Genomic DNA, 20916 nt, shown 5'->3' with positions numbered 1-20916 from the left:
GGGTGTCCTGCCCTCACTTTAAATGCAACATGTTTGAACTGAACTCAATTTATTCTCTAACCTTATTCTCCCTCCCAAATTATTACTGGTTCTGTCACTGGCACCACATTCTACTTGTCATCAGGCTTTTAAACCTACCCACTTGAGTACTTAACCTGTCCCTTCCTTTGTAGTTTCTCTCTCTTCTTCCCTCCATCACTCCCTCCTTTCCCCTTTTCCCTCCCTTCCTTCCTTCTTTCTCCTGCCTTCCTCCTTCCTTCCCTCTCTCTCCTTCCTCTTTTCACAAGTATTTATTGAGCACTTACTATGTGCCAGGCCCGCATTGTATTTGCCTAACGGGAACCTACATTTTAGAAGAGAGAGAAAGCCAACAAGCAATCAAATAAGCTAATCATAGCTTGTGACAAGTACAGTAAAATAAATAAACAGGGGGCAATGTAGAGAATAATGAAGGGGGCAGCCAGGAAAGACCTCTCTGAGGAGACGACATTTAAGCTGAGACCTGTGGGTAGCAATGAGTGTGGGAGGGTGGAGTGAGGCTCCATTGGGGGCCGGAGCTTAATGAACTGCTGGGGTAGTGGAGGGGCCAGGAACGAAGTGGGCTGGGGCAGATGATGTGGGACCAGGAGGACAAGTAAGGAGTCTGGAAGCCTTCAGAGAGATTCAGGTGGGGAATGGCCTGGTCTAACTTACATTTAGAGGAATTATAGAGCAGATATTTATCTTTCCAGCTGCTCTCTGGAGAAAGAATTGGAGACACGGGGAAACCTGTGAATTTACCTTTATCTTTCAGCATCTTCCTGATAGGATGTCCTTCTACTGATACTCTCCCTTCCATCAAAAGGGTGAGCGTTAGGTTCTGCACTACTGAATAGCTGTTTCAAAAAAACAGGGTCTTGGGCATTGGTAATGAGCAACATCAACAACGATAGTAAATCTTATTGAGTGTTACTATGTGCACTCAATATGAGTACTTACATATGTTACAAGTTTTAATGGTCAACGGTACTAGAAGGGGTATCTGATTATTATAATTTCACAAGTAAGAACAGAGAGGTTGATTAAGTTGCCCAAAGTCACACAGTTACTAAGACAAGAAAGACTAAAGAGATCATTTCAAAAAAATAAAAATGGTCAGGCTTTGATTTTTTTCCCCCCCTTAATGTTTTCCATACTCGGAAAATTCAAACTGTATAAAACTATACAAAGTAGAAAGTTAAAGTTTCCCATAATCCTGCCTCTAAGATGTGATTTTTGGACTTTCACTGTGGTTTTGCCCCCAGCAATGTTGGAATACTTCATATTGGCAATGCTGAAAAGTTCTTGAATGCCCAGGTCCTGTGAAGGGGCTGGTCCTCTCTGAGGATGGTTTAGAAACTAAGGGATGTGGAGCCAGTTTCTTACCATCGCTGCTACAGGAAGTAGATGCCAAATTGTTCTGGCTCCAAAAGGAGCCACACCCATTTGGGGTGAAAGAACTTTAGCGAGTTTACATCACTACTTGAAGAATAGGCCAAAAACAGCAGGAGGAGGACAATGAGAGCTTACCTACACCAACAACAGGACATGAAAAAGTCAGAGGCGATAAAGAAAGCAAAACAAAACCTATGAAATATATATAAATCTCTATACTCATCCCCCACCCCTGGACTTCCTGAAACTGCCTCTTTCACGAGAAAGCAATTCACTTCTCACTTGGCCCTCTTCATGTTTTAAAATAAACTTTTAAAAAGGAAAGAAAAAATTCAGATGCGAAATCTGGTAGTTCATTCCTCCTAATTTTCATGTCTCATTAAGAGAGATTATTTGGGCTTCCTCTGTAACGAAAACTACAACTTCAGCAGGAAAACTAATCACAGCACGGCGATATTCTGGTGTCATTGTATAATTCTGAGTAAAAGCTAGAGGTGTTCAAATTTCTAAACCCGACAGTCCAGAGGCAGTTTTCCAAGCGCAGCTAGGCCACGCTCACTGTTGAATAGGAAAACTAATTAGCATCCTGTGTGAACTATCTTGTCTTTTTTTAGGACCGGAAATCAAATGGGAAGGGTTCCCTCCTGTTCCAAGTGAGTTCCAAAAGAATTACTCATGCTCCTTAACCTATGAGTCAGGCAGGAGTCTAGGAGAATGTTTCCAAAACAGGCGGACAATAAGATAAACAAAACCATTGATAATGTGAGAGGCAGGGCTGTCTGGAGCGGCAGGGCTGGATCTGGTCTAGAGCAACAGGACGGTAAACCTGGGATGGCTGAGCTTCCCTGGAGAACCCGTGGATAACGAGCTCAGCAAACCAACTCGGAGCATTTCCTGAAAGTGAATATCCAGGAGGAGGTTTGTTTTCAGATCCTTTATTCAACTTCTTTGACTTATAGAGCACCTTTCCCCCAAGTACAGGAATTATAGCATTTTCCCCCAAAGTGACTCAAGGGGCTGACTGCCATCACGCTGCACAGCCTGGCTCTCTAAAATCTTTGGCTACCCATGTGTTTTGACATCTCACAACACAGGATATTAATCATTTCTGGACTCTGGGCTTCTTCCCAGTGTCCATGTTTGCCACTGTTGATCTACAGCCAGAAAAATAGCTCTCAAATGACAGAGGCTTTCCCAAATCGAAATATAAAGCAATCGAGAAAGCTCAGCTTCGGAAATAACCCAGCACTGAGCTGGATTGTCTTCTGGGCACGTAAAGGTCAGCCTCCTCTTTTCTCCCTTTAGGAAGGATTCTGAAGCCAGGTCTCCGCTCTGAGCCCCGAGGGCTTATGGGCATCTCCTGAGCAGGGGAGTAAGGAAGAGGACACCGCCCTACCCGCCGGATTCCTCTCATCCCCAGAGAAAATGTCAGGGTGGGTGTGCAGGGTCTGACTAGTGTTTTTCTTCCTCCCCTATTAAACCCACTGGGTACAGAGGCCACGCTGGGGTGAGGGTGGGGTCCGTCCTCCACAACGTAGTCAGCGTGATCGTAAACACTGCTCTGATCAACTCCCTCCTCTTAAAAAGTGTTGAGGGAGCCCTCCCCACACACACCTACAAGAGAAATTCCAAAGTTCTCATCGGCCATCCAAGGCCCTTCACTCCTTGACTCTCTGCCTAACTCTGAGCTTCAGCACCAGCCACTTCCTGTCCCTCTCACCACGCTGGCCTCATAGTTATTTCCTGTGTACTGTCAGCTCCCCTTTCTTTATTCATGCTGCTCCTTCTACCCTGGAATGCCATTCCCCTACCGAGGACCTCCTGCCCAGGCCCTGAAAAATCACTTCTTGGTGCAGGAGGGCCCCTATTCCCACCCTCACTGAATTCCTTGCTTCCTGACCTGTGTTTCCCCTGCACTTATCGGCATGCTCTCTTCTAACAGTTATTATCTGCGTGGGATTGTCCATGTGTCAGCTTTCCCCATTTGACTGTGAGCTCCCTGAGGACAGGCACTCCATCTCCTCTATCTTTGGCTCTTGGAAAACTGACAACGTTTGATTGAATCAAGGGGAATTTTATACATCAGTTATTATACTCTTTGGTATTCAGATAACAGCCCGAAGTTTAAAAGAAGTTGCATTCGAACAATGGTCAGGTTCAATGTGCCCCTTCCTTGTGGCTTTTTGCAATTTCAATCTGACTTTTAGTAACATTCAGCTTGCACCACAAGATTTGTGGTATTCAGTTTCAAAAGGGTTTCAGAGTGCACTGATATCTGTGTTCACTTGTTTCAGATAGGGACAGAAAGCATACCTATATTCTACTGCAAATTTCTCTTTCACACACACGCACACACACACATACACACACACAGCCCACAGAGATAGAAATTCCTAATGATACATGAATGAGGCTTATGGTATAGAATTTAATATATAATAAAAATTTTAAACGCTATGTAATACAAAAAGCTGATTAGCTAACAGGTGTTTACAGGAAGGCACAGCAGGTCCTCGGCAGGCTAGGTGCTATAACAGGACACCAGAGAAGGCAAATGCGTGGTGTGATTTGGGAAAATGTCACACCTATCTGTCTTCCATCCTTAAACAAGCTTTTGCTCTCCTCAATGTTTGTACATGCTGTTCCTCTGCCTAGAAAGCCTTTGCCCTCTACCCAACCCCTTCATTAAGCAAGTGCCTTCATCCTTCCTGTTTCAGCTTAAACATAACTGCCTCAGAGGGGTCTTTCTAGACACAACCACCTAATATTCTCCATTTCAGCCTTGTTGATATTTCCTTCAAAGCTCTTGCCAATTATTTTATGTTATTATTATTTTATTTTATGTCTGCCTCTCCCATTGGACTGGAAGAAACTTGAAAGGAAAAGGATTCATGTGAGTTTTATTTATTAATGTGTCCACAACACATAGTAGGTGCTCAATAAATACTTTGGGGTGCATGACAGTAGTCTTTTAAACCAACATTTCCCTTGGAACTTGGGGGAGTTGATTTTATTAACTCAGTGCCATTTCCTTTCTGGTCAGCACTGGTCCCACTCCCCCTGAACTTGCTTCCCATGCTCTTATCCTGGGGATACCTCTCATCACCTTCTCCACCGACCACATTCCTATTCAGCTTGCAACACCTTTTCATTCGCCATCTCATTGTGACACTTTCTCTAGGCTGTTAGTTCCTGCTGCTTCTCGCTTCCTTAAACACTTTCATTTTCTTCCACATTTTGCAGTAAAAGAAACAAACATGTTTCTTTGATTACAAAAACTTGAAAATGCTCCTAGAAAACCTTGAGCAACTACCATCTAGGTGTATAAGTTAAAAGTAAAATCCTCCCTTCCCATTCTCATGGTTCCAAGTTACATTTGGTACCACTGAGTTCTTTTCTCTGCATTTACAAATATACATTAAATCCTTTTTTTTCAATAAAAAAGGGGCCATTGTGTACTTTTAGAAAGCAAAAAACAGATCATACAAAAACACTGTGTAGTGACATTTTTCAATTACTATCTCTCATTTTTCACTTCACATTAGAATAGAGAGAGCAACCTTGATTTTTCAATGGCTGATTGTTGGTCCATTGTGTGCTTGTACTGTCACTTAAAAAATCAGTTTCTTGGTGCCTACTTAGCTCCTATTTTTAAAAAGTACAAGCAATACTGAGATAAATCCCCTTATGTATTTGAGTGGCTATCTCTCGGGGATATATTCCTAAGTGTGGAATTATTGTATAAAATGGCATTCTACTCGGTATTTTGATATCTACAGCCTGACTGTCTTCTAAAAAAGGAGTGCCTACAGTCCCATCCATAGTGTGTAAGAAGGTCTTAATCTTCACAGCCACGACTAGGTATTATCACTGTATTTCATGTTTGTTATCTAATTGGTCAAAAACTTTCCTGTATTCAATTGCTGTTGAAACTGAGTGTTTTTCCTATTTAATTTCCACTTGTATCTTTTGTTTGTAAACTATGTTTATATCTGTTGCTTATTTTTAAATTAGTGTGTTCAATTTCATTTTTTCTCTCATTTGTAATGACTTTTTTAAAATTGTGGTAAAATACACATACAACATAAAATTTACCATCTTAACCATTTTAAGTGTACAGTTCAGTGGTATTAGGTACGTTCACTTTGTTGTGCACCTGTCACCACCATCCATCTTCAGAACCGTTTTCACTTTGCAAAACCGAAACTCAGTGCCCATTAAACAACTCTCCATCCTCCTCTCCCCGCCAGCCCTTGATAACCACTACTCTCTTTTCTGTCTCTATGAATCTGACTACTGCCACGACTTTTCAAATAGCATGCATATAAACTTTTGTTTGCTATAGAGGGTAAACATATTTTCCCAGATTTCCAGCTTGCTTTTTGACTTCCCAATATTTCTTGTCATATAGAAGGTGCACATTTTTTAAAGCTTCACATTTTTATGTCAGTAAATATGATCATCGTTTGCTTAATGGCTTTTGAGTTTTATATTTTGTATGAAGAAACACTTTGCCCTAACATGATCGAGTATTTTCCTGATTTCTTCCAGTAATATAAGTACACTAGTCATGCCTATGTTTCAGCACTTCTCCTTTTGTATTCTAATTTATACTAATAACTAGCACTAATGAGAACTGTGTTAAGTTCTATTCGTGTATTATCTCATTTGATTTTTATAACAAGTCGATGAGGTGGGTCCTATTATTAACCTCATATAATGATGACAAAATTGAGGCTTCCTTGTCACTCCAAAGTGGTAAAGCTGTGATTTGAACTCGAGCCATCTGACTATACTCTAACCACGAAGCTATGAATCTATTTTCTCTGTTAAATGGTGCTTCTCGAGGTTGTTAGTTCTGTCTTATCTGTCTTCCAACTCTAGTGCACAGGTCATCAACAATTATTTTTGGAGTGAATTAATTCTCATTATTTCCACTCAGCATTCCACACACAGCCTCACATACTGCTGTTCCTATCTTTTCCTCCATCATCTCACTGCTCTATGAATTCAGTCTTGACCTTCCTTCTAAGCACAAAGAGCTGCTTCTTTTTCACTGGGAATCAGCTCTGCTGGGTGCTCAGTGATCTCCTCAAGCAATCCTGCCACTGTCTCAAGGTAATCTGACTGCCTTGTCAAAACATTGCTCCCTTCACAGCGTTCCCCCCTGGGACCACTCCTACTTCATCTTTCTGTCCTCTCTCTTCTTGAAGGAGTAATAAGCATATGCCTTCCTCGCTGGCTCATGGACCATAATTCTATCATTGTCCTTTTCTCTCTGGAGCCCACTCCATCCTTGTATGACTTAATTGATTTCCTGTTGAGTCCCCCTCCTTCCTTAAGAATTTTACAGCCAGGCTCCCAGCGTTTATTTCTCCAGCTCCCACCATCTCCCCTAAGGACTCTCACTCTTCTATGGAAGACCTTTTCTATAGTCTGGCCTCAAAACCCTCCATTTTCACAATCAAATATCCTTCCTCTCCTAACATCTCTTACATCAGCCCAGTCCTGACTCCTGATTTAGTCATTGTGAAGATGCTCCTTCCTTATCTGCCTCTCTTGTCTTTCCCCTGCAAGACAGAAGAATTGAATGGGGTCAGCCAGGTTGATGGAGACTCAGATTTCCTGACACCTGCATCTACATGCTGGGGTGGGGTGGGGAGGAGGGCTCAACAAAGAAACAATGGATTCTGCCAGCACTTCTGTCTGGGAGAAAGCTGCCCCTCCAGCCCTCGCCCTGAAGTAGACAATTCAGTTCCTCCCCATATGTCCCTGGTGCCTTTTGAGCTGCTGTCCTGGTGCTGGAGCTCAGAGCGAATGAGTCCATCAGTGAGAAGTCCCTGCATGAGCCCTTTAAGAGGAATGCCTGGGACTCCAGCCACCTTCTGTCTCACTCAGCCACAATCTCCACTGGTTTTCACAGCCAGTGGTTGTGGGGATTTCTCTTCTCAGCACTGGAACCCTGGGCTGGGGACGTGGTATGGGGCTGGGACTCCTCACTCCTCCAGGGGAACCTCCCCAGTGAAGACATGCCTCCTGATTTTTAAACGCCACACACAGGTGTGGGACCAGCCCATTCCACATCTCTGCCCCTCGTACCAATCTCGAAGTGGCTTCTTCTGTATATCCTTAATTGTAGGACTTTGGTTCAGCTAGACTTCAAGAGATTCTCAATAGTGGTTGTTCTGTAGTTTAGTTGTAATTTTGATGTGACCATGACAGGAGGCAAGGACAGCATTTATCTACTCCTCCATCTTGACCGGAAATCCTTCTCATCACCATGTTTAAATTAAGTCTCTAAAGCCACAGTAATCTAGGCCTTTGGAGTTTGGTTTTCCTTGGTCTTCAGCCAGCCACATTTAGCTGCTGCACTCAGCTGCAGTGCCAATGTCCTGCTTCTGCCTGAAAAATCCACTTTGATCTCATGTCACTGCGCGTTTTTGGTTCTCCTCCTACATCTCTTGCTACTCCTTCCGTTCATTCATTTAACACATTTTTTATTGAGCATCTATCATATACCACGATGGTGCTAGGTGCTGGGGATACAGTGGTGAACACCACAGGCTTCATCACTGATCCACTGGTCCCTGAATTGTATAAAGTCTGACAATTAAGTTCGCAAACTTGTTGGAACGGAACGATGTTGCTAACATTTTTTTTGATATCAGAGGGATTATTAATTATGATTTTGTACCAATTGGACAAACAGTTAACCAAGTTGACTATTTGGAGGTGTTGAAAAGGATACATGAAAAAGTTAGATGACCTGAACTTTTCACCAACAATTCATGGCTCTTGCATCACGACAATGCACTGTCTGTGAGGGAGTTTTTAGCCAGAAAACATATAACTGTATTGGAACACCCTCCCTACTCACCTGATCTGGCCCCCAATGATTTCTTTCTTTACTCTAAGATAAAGGAAATATTGAAAGGAAGACATTTTGATGACATTCAGGACATCAAGGGTAACACAACGACAGTTTTGATGGCCATTCCAGAAAAAGAGTTCCAAAATTGCTTTGAAGTGTGGACTAGGTGCTGGCATTGGTACATAGCTTCCCAAGGGGAGTACTTCGAAGGTGACTGTAGTGATATTCAGCAATGAGGTATGTAGCAATTTTTCTAGGATGAGTTCGCAAACGTAATTGTCAGATCTTGTATGGTCTAAGAGCATAGACATCAGACAAGCAGTTATGTATATTCTCTGTATCAGCTACTGGCTGTGTGTGTGTGTGTGTTTGTATGTGTGTGTGTGTGTTTACATATTTACAGAATGTTATAAAAGCATATACAAAAGGGAGGAAGAGTGGGAGAGGGGAAGTCAAGGAAGGAGAATTGAGGAAGTAATATTTAAAAGCTGAGATCTGCAAGATGTGTGAGGAATGGAGAGATTGGAGAGTTAGCTTCCAGGAAAAGGAAGGAAAATTGTGAAGGCTCTGAGGTGAGAAGGAGCTTGGCAAACTCAATAAACCAAAAGAAGGCCAGTGTAGCTAGAGTGCAGGGAACAAGCGGGTGGGGAAATGAGGCTGGAGCCATGAACGAAGGGCAGAGCGTGCAGGATCTTGTAGGAGCCTGGACAAGGTTTGGGGTTTACTCCCAAGAGCAATGGGCAGCTATTAAAAACCCTCTTTCCCCCTGCCTGTTTCCTCATTTGGGGATGTGCCTCATACATGGGTCTTTGGTGCTCTGTCCTCTCTTGCCCATCCAGTCTCATGTCTGAGTCTCTGGTTGATTCCTGAATCCTAACACCTTCCTGAATTCCAGAACTTTGCCCAGCTACCTGTTAGGATTATCTGCTGGGGTCTCTTGCTGGTACTGCAGACGTAAATATTGGAAATCGACCTCATCTTCCTTTTGAAAATCCTTCCTTCTTTTGTATTTCCCATCTTGGTCAATGGCAGCTCCACAGGCCTCCCATCTTCCCGGAATGGAAATGCTGGAATCTCCTTGACTCCCCCTCTTTATTTACTTATTTATTCTGAGGCTATAGCAGGGACCAAAGCTGATGGAACTTGTATTTAAATGGGGAGGACCAACAGTAAAGACATCAGGGTATAGCATAATGTCAATTCGTAAATGATAAGTGCTATAAACAAAAATAAAGCAGATAGAAAGTGATTGGGTAGGATACCGCTTATTTGCATCAGAGAAGGTCTCTATGAGGAGGTAGCGTTGAGCAGAAGCCAGAACAACATGGGGGATCTAACCATGTGGATATTTGGGGAAAGACTGTACCAAGTAGAGGGGACAATTAATGCCCAGGTCCAAGGGAAGCAGCAAAAAAGGTCAGTAGCTGGAATGTATCATGTGATTGGTTCAAAGTAAAGAGATGAGGCCAGAGAAGCAGAATTTACAGACTACAGACTATGCTGTAAGGTATGGACAGGGGGTTAACATTTAATTCTAAGTGAGATGAGAAGCCTGCAGAGGGTTTTCCTCAGAAAAGTGACGTGATCTCACATACGAAGACCAACGGGCCCGCTGGCTGCTATGTGACGAATAGATTACTGGGAACAAGGTGAAGCCCTCACAGCATTCCATGTTTTCTCCACATTCACAGGGTCCTGCTCACATCCATCCCCTTCACCCATCCTCAGGGCTACCACCCTAAATGAACCCCTTCCATCTCATACCGGAATTATTACTGGGGTCTCATAAATAATCTGCCTGCATCCTTCTGGATTTATCTTCCAGTTGCACAAATTTCAGCAAGCCATTGCCTTGCTCAAGCCTTCAGTTCCTCCTCACCCTATATGAATGAAGTACAACATTTTTAGCTTTAAATTCAAGGCTCTTCCTTCCTTCCAACCTTATCTCCCACTGCTGCCTTTTACACACCCCAAGCAAAAAGTCTTACTGTACCGCTCAGTTCCCCGTTGAAGCTTCTTGCCTTCCACCTCCAAGCATCTGTCCAAGATGTTCCAGCTCCCCATAAAGCATCCTCGCACTATCCCCCATCTCTGGAAGACCCAGATTCCTGACTCTTTCCTGGTCACCACAGGGAAAAGGGATTTTTCTAGCCTTTGGATTCTTACGACTCTTACACATTTTCACTAACACTACGCATTCTCTACGTGGTTGTAACTCTTTATCATTCACATCTCATCTCTCTCATTAAATTGTAAATTCCTAGACATTAGGGTCCAAGCAATGTATCTATGCACTTTCCATCCACACTGCCTTACCCAATGTGCATGGGGAGTACATTACAGATGTTTGTCAGATGAATGAATTGCTGGTTCCAGAGTATTTAAGCAGTCCATTTGGAGAGACACAACCAAGTTCCAAACCCATGAAAGTGAACAATTTAAGATAGCGTATAATGGAGGGTAGCACGTAGGGACTGCAGGAATTCAGAAGGGACATCAATAGAAGGTGGACTGATCAGGGAAGAGCTGATAACAGCTGATGTTTCTGGAGTGCGTACCATATGCTGGGCTCTAAGCTAAACACTTTACAAGCACTAGCTCCCTCTTCTCAACTATCTTATGCTTGAGGCACTTTATATGATACTACAGATCAGGAAACTGAGGTAGGAAGGTGAAGTCGTTTCCTCCAAGTCATGATACTATGAAATCTGCAGAGGCAGGACTTGAACCCATGTCTGTCTGACTGGTTAGCCTGTATCAACCACTCCACTTTTCTGTCTTTGAGAATGAATGAAAGACTCTGCTGTGAAAATGGGGTCCGTGTTTTATTTCGTATCTTATTCCAGCATGAATCTGAAGCAACTAAATATGAGCTGAGCCATGCCCGAGAAGATAACTAGGATCTGGAGATGAGATAGGTGTTTCAAGTTAGGGAAGCAGGTATGTGTGGGCTCTAAGGCAGGCCTGAGCAGAAGGAGGAAGCTGACTAAATTGGAGGATGTGTCTAGAGACTCGTTGGGTAGGCAAATGGAGACAACGTGTGAATGGTGTTGAATGCCAACGAGAATTGTTAGGTGTTGATGTGCCAGGACCTAAGGAGGTGTTGTAAGGTTTATGATCATGTCTGGACATAACCCCATTCAAAGAACCTTCACTGGGACAGAGTTGGCACTGAGCAGGCAAAGGAAACTGCGGATTCCCTGAGTAAGCCCTTGTTCCGTGAGAGCTGACAATGTTTTGGGAGCAAAAGCCTATAGGAGGCAAACAAAGCACAGAAAGCTATAACTGGTGGAGAACAGTGGGAATGAAGGAGTGAGAGAACTTCCTAAGGCCGTGGCGTTTGAAGCAGGCCATGCAGATGAGTGGGGATGGAGAAGAGAGGATGGTGGCCATTTCCAGGTCTGGGGAAGGAGGTTTTTAGAGAAGATTATCCTGGTAATCATATACAGGCTGGGCCATTGAGCAGTCTCTAACATATTTCTGGGGGGTGAGGTGCACTTAAGGCCAAAAAAATCCACCTGCACAGGCAGCAGCATCGTAAAAGAGACTTAGGGGTCTCCGCAGTCAGCAAGCTCAGTGTGAACGAGCTGCTTCACCTTCAAGGAGACAAAGCAACCTGCCTCAAAAGGTGGTCAGTGTCGCACCTCCAGCTCCCAGACTGTATCCTGAGAATTTTGTCAGTTTTGGGGGCCACGCTCTACACTAGCCATTCACAACTGGGAGTGATTTTGACCTTCAAGGGACATTTGACAATGTCTGGAGATATTTTTGGTTTTCACATTGGGAGGGGATGCTACTGACATCTAGTGGGTAGAATCCAGGGATTCTGCTAAACGTCCTACACTGCACAGGGCAGCCTCTTCCCCCACCTCCCCCCGTACACCCCCCCAACCTACCCCACCCTCTACACCCTCCCCGCACCCCCACACCACAACAAAGAATTATCCAGACCAAATGTCATTACTGTCAAGCTTGAGAAACTCTGCTCTAGAGAATGAAGATTCCAGAGCATGTAGTGAAGGGAACCATTTTTATAACACAGTCATTAGGAGCAGCTGAGGAATCTGGGAGTGTTTATGCTGCAGGAGATTTAGGGATCTGAGAAATAGCTCAGAAAAGCAGAAAGAACTGAATCGTCCAGAACAACCGCCCAAATTTCTACCATCACTCTCCCTGACTATTGTAATAGGAGTCCAACCAGACCTAATGTCTAGAAGAATAAGAAAGTCATTTTAATCACACACACTTATATAGCATTGACTGTCTTTCAGTCCCTAAGAGCTGTACATATGCCAATATATTTAATTGCCACAACAAACCCATCACAGCCATTTTTCTAATGGGGAGACTGAGGCACCGAGAAGAGGATAAAAAACTTGCATAAGATCACAAATCTTAGTGAGTAGCAGAGCCAGAATTTGAACTCAGGCAGCTGTGCGCTTAACCACTGTGCTGCATTTGAAAGAGCCAGGTCTCGGCTCACATTCCAGCTTTAGTGCTTATTAGCTGTGTAACCATGGATATGCTGCTTAACCCCTCTGAGCCTCAGTTTCTTCATCCTAGGGATAATAAGATGCTCCATAGCTGTTTTGTGCTGTGATAAATGTAGTTCTCACAAGACTCAAGGAGGTACATATTTATTGCCCTCATTTTACATATGTGAGGACTATATAGCTTAGAGAGGTTGAGGGAATTGCCCTGGGTCACACAGCTAGGAAGTGAAGAGTCAGGATTTAAACCCATCTCTGTCTGGCTCCAGCACGTGTTTTGAACCACAAAGCTATACACTTGCAAGCTTGTGGCGAGGGTGGCATGACAAAGCATATGAAAATTGCCTGGAACATAATAAGCAATTAACAACAGCGGTTTATTATTATGTTACTAATCATAGTTATTATCTTCATGACCAGCTCAATCAGGTGTGCAGATGACAACACAATACTCCAGCCAAAAGAACAAGACTAGCAGAAAATGAGTGGTGCGGTGGTGTGTGTAGCACATAACCCCTCAGCCAGCTATCCCATAATCCTGAGCTTCCGCTTCCCTGCTAAGGTGGTGTCACTTTCGATTCATATGTCTTGCTCTTTGCATAATCTGCTATTCATAGAATAGGAGTGGGAAGAGCAGGGACAGTGTGAGGCTAATCTAATGTTAAGGTTCCATAGCCCATACATTTCATAGAAACCATTTAGTCATAATGTGTGTTTTTTTAAAGATGAATGTAGCGCCTTGTGCAAAACCAGAAGAGTCACCACACACTCCACATTGCACTGTGAATAGAACCACAGCTCACTTGATGGTTAATTCCACCCAGGAAGGATTTAGTTTTAAAACAATTGCCTGATTTCCTTGTAGGGAACACTGTGTGAGTGTTTTCCACAGAGAGGAAGTGACATCTGCTCGCTGGAGGGCTGACAGCACATAGAATCTGCCTGCAATGGATTCTTAAACATGGAATCGTGGCCAAAGGGATATCAGACAGGAGAGACCAGAGAGCTGCTTGCCGTGATGGAGGTAGGTACAAAGGGCACCGGGCACCCTGGACAGGGGCCCACCAACTGCCTTGTCAGGTGATCAGAGAAACTTTCACAGGAGGGGATATTTGAGCTGGATCTTGAAGGATGAACAGGAGTTTGCCAGGTAAAGGAAGGGGAAAGGTACATAGACAAGCCAGAACAATAGCACTGCAAAAGTTCCGTGCCTGGGAGAACATGGCCATTCCTGAAATGCTTCATGGCTGGTTGTGGCAGGAGCTCAGGGAGTGAGGATGGTGAGGCTGGAAACGTGGGCTGGAGTCAGCTCATGAAGGGCCTGTAGCCCTACGATGCCCTCTGGACAGTGTATTGTAATGGAAAAGATTTCTGGCAGTGCAGGATGAGGAGAAACAACCTGGGGGGGTTCGCTGTGAGTCACACCTGGTTTTGAATCCAAGTTTCATTACGTATTGGCTAGGTGACTGAGGACAAGTTACTTTACCCCTCTGAGTCTCAGCATCCACACTTATAAGATGGGGACATGATGCCCCCCCCCACCTCACAGGGATGGTGTTAGGATGAAACAAGGCGAAGCATAAACTCCTAGCACAGTCATAGCACATTGTAGGCTCTCAGTGACTATAATTTCCCTACTTATTACATAGGTGAGGGGCAGGTATATGGATGGGATTACAAATTATCCAGTTCAACCAGTTGCACACCTAGAGGGAGCAACTTGCATTTGGAAGGTGCATGGGACTAGGAGACAGCTTTTGTCTTGTCAGAGGCACTGATGTGTGACGCTAGGCAAGTCACTAAACCTTCCTGGGCCCCAGCTTCCTTTTCCAAGAAAGAATAAACTGCTCTGTCTACCTCCGAGGTTTGCTTTAAGGAGCAACTGCATATGAAAGCCATATATAAGGAGTAGACAGAACGAAAGTCACCCCTTTGTCCTACACAGACAACAGGCATATTCTAGTTATCTTTTGTGGGGTAGCCAATTTCTGGTATATCTAGGCAAATGTGATTAACAAGGAAAAATTTAATACAGAACCACTCCCTTTTCTGACTCACTAAGTAAATGAGATAATCTTGAATATTGTATTAAAATAAAGAATTTGAAAGTTGAGTTTGATTTTTGGCTGCTCTATGCTAAGCATTTTCATATGCATTTAATCTCCAGTTGAACAAAACGAGGCTGCCAGATGGTTAAGTGATTTGCCTCCAATCACACACAGTTAGTAAGTAGTGAGAATTTGAAACCAGTGCTGCCTGTTTTTACCTGTAGGTGTATTTCCATTGGAGCAAGGGCTGAAACCAGATCCATTTGATTCGATTATAGACGCAAACAATTCTGTCTTCATGGGACCCCATCGTTTCAAGTGAAGTCACCATAACATCCCCAGGAATGCTCCGAACATCTCGAGGCATCTGAAATACAAGAGTTTCTGGTTTGTCCTGGGCCATGTCACAGCCTAAAATTTAGCGAAATGCAACCTCAGCTAAACAAATGAACCAGTCTCAAATTGTAGAAGGGCCCACAGAACAAAAGATATGGGTGTCACTTGCTGAAAGATAGCTTTCATAGCTTTGAAACAAAAGAGGAATTCAATTTTTAAAAAAAGTTATGGATTATATTGAGTGGGAAACTTATTTAAATATAAAACAATGACATGAGATGAAAAGGTAAACAACAAACTGAGAAAATATTTGTACCAACGATGATTATTCAACTACATGATATATGAACATGAAGAAGTAACTTGCATGAAAACAAAACAAAAAACAAGATCTCAATAGATCAATACGACCTAGAACATGAAGAAAAAATGTACACAGAACAAAATACAAATATTAAACACTTATCTTGGGAAACATTTTTCTGAGTAGTAATCAAAGAATCATACTGTAAAATAATCTTTAATATCATAGTAACAGGTAATAGTTTTATATTTCTTAATATTTACTAAGTGCTTAACACATATATATTCACTTAACCCGAAAACCACGTTAGGAGACAGTGCTATTTCCATTTCATAGGGGAGGACACTGAGGCCCTGTGAGGTTTAGAAACTTGCTCAATTCAGACAATAGTTAGGGAATAGCTGAGATTTAAATCCAGATAGTCTGGCTCTTACATCCATGTTACACTTAGGAAATTAACAAAAATAAACATACTTAGAAGTAGAATATTCAGTGTTAGTAAAGTTCTTAAGAGACTCAGTGCCTGTGCCTTTATAAACTGGTACAATTCTTTTGAAAAGCAATATAGTGATAGGTGGCAAGGACCATAAACCTATACCTTTTTGTTCTAGTGAGCTCACTCACTGGAATGTAGATTGAGGAAAGAATTCAACAGAGGCAGAAATCTAGATGCAGGCAATTGTTCACTGAACTGTTATCTAAGGCCAGCCCTGTCTAACATAAATATAATTCAAACCACATATGTAATTTAAAATTTTCTAGGAACCATATTAAAAGAGATAAAAAGATACCTGTGAAATTAATTTTAACAATGTCTATTATTTAACCCAGTATATACAAATATTGTAATTTCTATATCAATAATCAATACAAAACACTTTTATTTATTATTTATTAATCATTCGAATTCTGGTGCATATTTTCTACAGTAGCCCCTCTTATCTGCAGGGGATACTTTCCAAGACCCCCAGTGGATAGTACCCCCTGAAACTGTGGATAGTACCAAATCCTATATATGCTATGTTTTTTCCTACACTTACATACCTATGGTACAGTTAATTTCTAAATTAGGCACAGCAAGAGGTTAACAATAATTACTACTAATGAAATAGAACAATCACAAGATACTGTAATAAAAGTTATGTGAATGTGGTCTCTCAGTACAAAATATCTTATTGTACTGCACTCACTCTTCTTCTTGTGATGATGTGAGATGATAAAATGCCTTATTAAGTCAAGTACTTTCACCTTTTCACTTACAGGAAGTGCTTTATGGCTACTTTTTTGGCATATCGAAATTTCCAGCATCTCCACTCTTGCATTTTGGGGCCATTATTAACTAAAATAAAGGTGACCTAAGCACACGCACTGTGATACTGGGACAGTCGATCTAATACCTGGGAGGGCTACGAAGTGACTAATGGGCGGAGCTCACACAGCTTGGAGATGCTGGACAAAGGGGATGAGTCACACCCAGGGCAGCACAGAGCAGAGGGTGCAAGACGTCATCATGCTCCTCAGAACAGCACTCAATTTAAAACGTATGAATAGCTTATTTCTGGAATCTTCCATTTAATATTTTTGCACCTTGGTGGGCCCTGGGTAACTAAAACCACAGAAAGCAAAATCATAGATGAGGGTGGGGGCTACTGTACTTAAATTACATCTCAATTCAGACTAGAGACATTTCAAGTGCTCAATAGCCACATGAGGTTAGTGGCCACCATATTGAATAGCACAGATACAGAATAGCAGAATATGGGAAATGGACCATAAGACCTAACAGTGAGGAGAATGGTTTAGAAAACCATGGGATATCAGTCTCTGGAATTGGATAAAGTCATTACCAATAGCAATAATAAAAGCCATAAAGAAATATAGAAAAAGTTTATGCTTTTTTAAGTAAAAGAAAATCTAAGAATATAAAATATTAGGTTAGTAGATATTGAAAATGTGCCTATATGCAGACCATGGTGAAAGATTTTAATGTTGTGTAAACATTAAAATAGTTGTGTTAGCATACTGGGATTTAAGGTTAATTTCTTTGTCCAATTTTCATTTAAATAATCATTCAACATTTATTTCTATTAAGAAACTTTTTTAAACGGAAAAAGGACAATGAAGGAACCTTTCATATACTAACACAAGTATTCAGACATTCAATTTTTTGTGTTTTTATAAACCATATGTCCTAATACATTTCACAAACTATTTATCATGTGCCTTTATCCATATTTTGGTATTCTCCTGATACGGAATTTGGAATTGGCGATTGCTGGTCTTTTTTGTTTGTTTATGTTTATACTCTTAAAAGGGTTGAGTTTCTAAGAAAACCATTCACAAACCTTTGAATAATACTTTATTTGGACAGTGTAATGCTAAGACCATTGTCCACACTTTGTAATATATTTAATACACATTTTTGTGTAGTATATTTCTTTTCTTTGAACTAAGTATGAGCTATACTGAAAGCTCACCCGAAGATATCCAGTTTCTGTGCGGATTTCTAGATAGAAACCAATGAATAAAATCCTAGCTACTTCAGAAAAATGTATAAATTTTTATTTCAGCTTTCATTAACACGTCCAGGTCAGAAGGAGAGAAGGAGAGAAGTAGATGAGTTATATAAAGAAGGATGACTGGAACCACGAAAAGGATTCCAAAATAGAATCCAGATTCCCTCCAGAATTCAAATCGACTTCAGAAATGGCTGGTTAGATAAAGAATGCTGACTGGAATCACAGATGGCTGTGATCCTGAACTTGGAGAGGCAACCTTTTCAGAGGCGATGCCATGAGTTTGAGGTCAGAGAAACCAATTCTCTGCCCTTCTACTACCTGGTGGAGCTGCGTCTTCACTTCCATATTTGTATACCTGGAGGTCATAATCTCACCCTTAGAGGGAAGGAGGATTCAATAAGAGAAGCTGCTTCTCTAAAGATCTTGGATTCTCAGAGATCATTAATTGCATACTCTTATTTTACATATGAGGAATGTAAGTCCAGAACGGTGAAAATGGGCTTGGAAGCCAGATGTCTTGCTTGAGTCAGGGTTCTTTGAGCACAAATGCTGGACGCCCAGTATCTGGCGTCTGAGTGCTGAGTTCCAGCATTGGCTCTGCTGAGCTCTGACACGGGGACCTTGAAATAGTCGCTTACACTCTCTGTCTCAGTTTCCACACCTGTAAAGTGGGGACAATAACTACCTAATTCAAGACCGAGTGTGGTGTGTGGCGACTAAAAAAAGTCAGACTAAATATGGTGTCTGGCACCTTGCAAGCTCTCAGGAACTCTTTCCTATTCTTAGCAGTAATTTATGAAACTTTCTTTGAATACTTTCAGAGTTCTCAAACCACTTCTTATAATTGTTCTTATTTTGCACTCAGCATGTATATTTTACTCATTGATTAGTTGACTCTTTAGAGCTTAAATGCCAAGGAACTGAATTTTGGTATTTCATAGAAAAATAAAATAGGGAGTTGGGGAAGGACCATCACTGGACCACCACTAGAGGGAGTATTGGCGGAATTTTGTCTCAGACATTTTGGGGCAGACAAGTTCTGTCTTGGGAGAGGGACTGATGGAAGGAAGGGAAGATGGGGGTTCAGGAAAAAGTTAGGTATGGAGGTGCCATCTTGATGGAGGAGAGCTTGCAAAAAGTGAGCGGGAAGGCAGTGATGCATCCTGGTAATAGCCATCATTTATTGAGCACTTACTGTATGCTAGGTCCTGTGCCGCATCATGATTAGTTTTTGTCTCTGGAAAATGGGAGTAATAATAGTACTTCCTTTGTAAGAGTAGTTGTGAGTACTTAGGAGATACTATGTATCAAATATTGGAGCAGTAGTGCTTGACACATAACATAAAGTTAGTTGTTACTACTATTACTATTAAACCCCTCATGTTCGGGTGAGGAAGGCTAACTAGCAGGCTCAAAACCATGGAGCTGCTAAGTGGGCAGATAGTACCTGTTGTCTGACTCAAAGCCCTTAATTCTCTAGAGTTCCCTAGTCCAGCAGTCTCCCATCGTCCTCCTGCCCATTCCAGCCCCACCTTCAACCTTCCAATAATGGCAGGGTGGGTTCTGCCATCACACAGACCTATATTAGAGCCCTGGCTCTGCCATTCCCTGGCTGTGTGACCTTGGCAAGTCATTTCACCTCCTTACAACTCAGTTTGCTCATCTGTGAAGTGAAGGGTCATATATTTCATAGGGATTTTGTGGGGATTCCATAAATTTTCCAAGTAGAGTGCTTAGCCCAATGTTTGGCACACAGAAAGTACTTGGTGGTATTGTGCCATTATTATAAAGTGGAACCCTGTGTTCTTCTCAAATAAAGTTCCTAACCATTGACATTTCCATACCTAATGTTTATTCTAAAACAGTCCGTGATAAAAGAAAACTATTGGAAAGCTGAGCTTGGACAGCTCTCTCCCTCTCTTTGTAATATGCCATTTTCTTAACTCAGCACTGAATGAAACTATGTGGCCATCTCTTCTGACTTCTGAATTCATCGATGGTGTCAGTCAGTGATGAAATGTCAGAGCACTTGAATCCGACTGTCCCACTGCCATTCTCTGGCTTTCCCTGGGTGAATAGTAACATTTTCAAATGGATAAAAATCTCCAGGCAACGTTACTCTCCTCCTCCAGAGCAGATTTATTACAGAATGGTTGGCATTTCCACACGCTCTGCATTTGTCAGTGTCAGATTCATACGCATTCTTAGGTCTCTATACATATACAAGCATAATTTAAATCTCCAGCGAACAAAGGCTATTTTTCTAACTTGGAGATATTCCAAAAGAGCTTTGCATTTCATCTATCTTTAAATGTTTGTGCAATATAACAGTATGGTAATATCAACTGGTACGGGGAAAGACAGAATAATCAGCTCCCAATAACAGATCGTGTGCCGTGTGTCAGGCACTTTTATATACAATATTTTACTTAACTGTGAGATAAGTATGCATTATTCTCAGTCTACAGAAGGGGAAACTGAGGCTCAACAAGATGAGCTACTTGCTCAAAGTCACACTTACATGTATACATGCAAGTCGAACAAGCTAAGAGTGGCAAGGGTGGGACACAAACCGTTCTGATTCCATATCCGATGTCCCTGACATTTTATCACAGCTGCCTCTGCAGGATAGCACTCATTCATTCATTCAAAAACTAATTACTGAGCACCCACTATGTAACAAGCACTATGTGAGGCTCCGATGATATAGCAGTGGGAAATATGAGCAAAATCCCTGCCTCCAAGGAGCTTACTTACATTCTAGTGGACAAACAACACAATTCTGTGACTCAGTGAAAAGTTCGTCTTCTCTGGGTGGAATGGAGGAGGGACAGGGCAGAATACAAGGATGGCTGAGAGTGTGGTTTCTGTTCCTCCCCAGATCACACCAGTGTGGGACATGTCCAGGGTGGGCATTTGGGAAAGGTTTGAGAAG

At 42.1% G+C, this 20916-nt stretch overlaps 1 long non-coding RNA gene across 2 annotated transcripts; it reads left to right on the top strand.

Annotated features, from left to right (window-relative positions):
• Positions 1-2183: 2183 nt before the first annotated feature.
• LOC109445524 (uncharacterized) lies at positions 2184-18971 on the top strand. 2 transcript variants are annotated; one of them, XR_012497525.1, is made up of 4 exons: positions 2184-2331; positions 2719-2846; positions 13640-13798; positions 15047-18971. It is a non-coding gene; the product is annotated as an uncharacterized LOC109445524 (long non-coding RNA). The 2 variants fall into 2 exon arrangements; XR_002137049.2 differs by lacking the exon at positions 2719-2846.
• Positions 18972-20916: the final 1945 nt, after the last annotated feature.

The sequence above is a fragment of the Rhinolophus sinicus genome, linkage group LG06, assembly GCF_036562045.2.
Source record: "Rhinolophus sinicus isolate RSC01 linkage group LG06, ASM3656204v1, whole genome shotgun sequence".
In the NCBI taxonomy this organism is placed as follows: Eukaryota; Metazoa; Chordata; class Mammalia; order Chiroptera; family Rhinolophidae; genus Rhinolophus; species Rhinolophus sinicus.
This window is presented reverse-complemented; position numbering and strand designations above follow the sequence as displayed.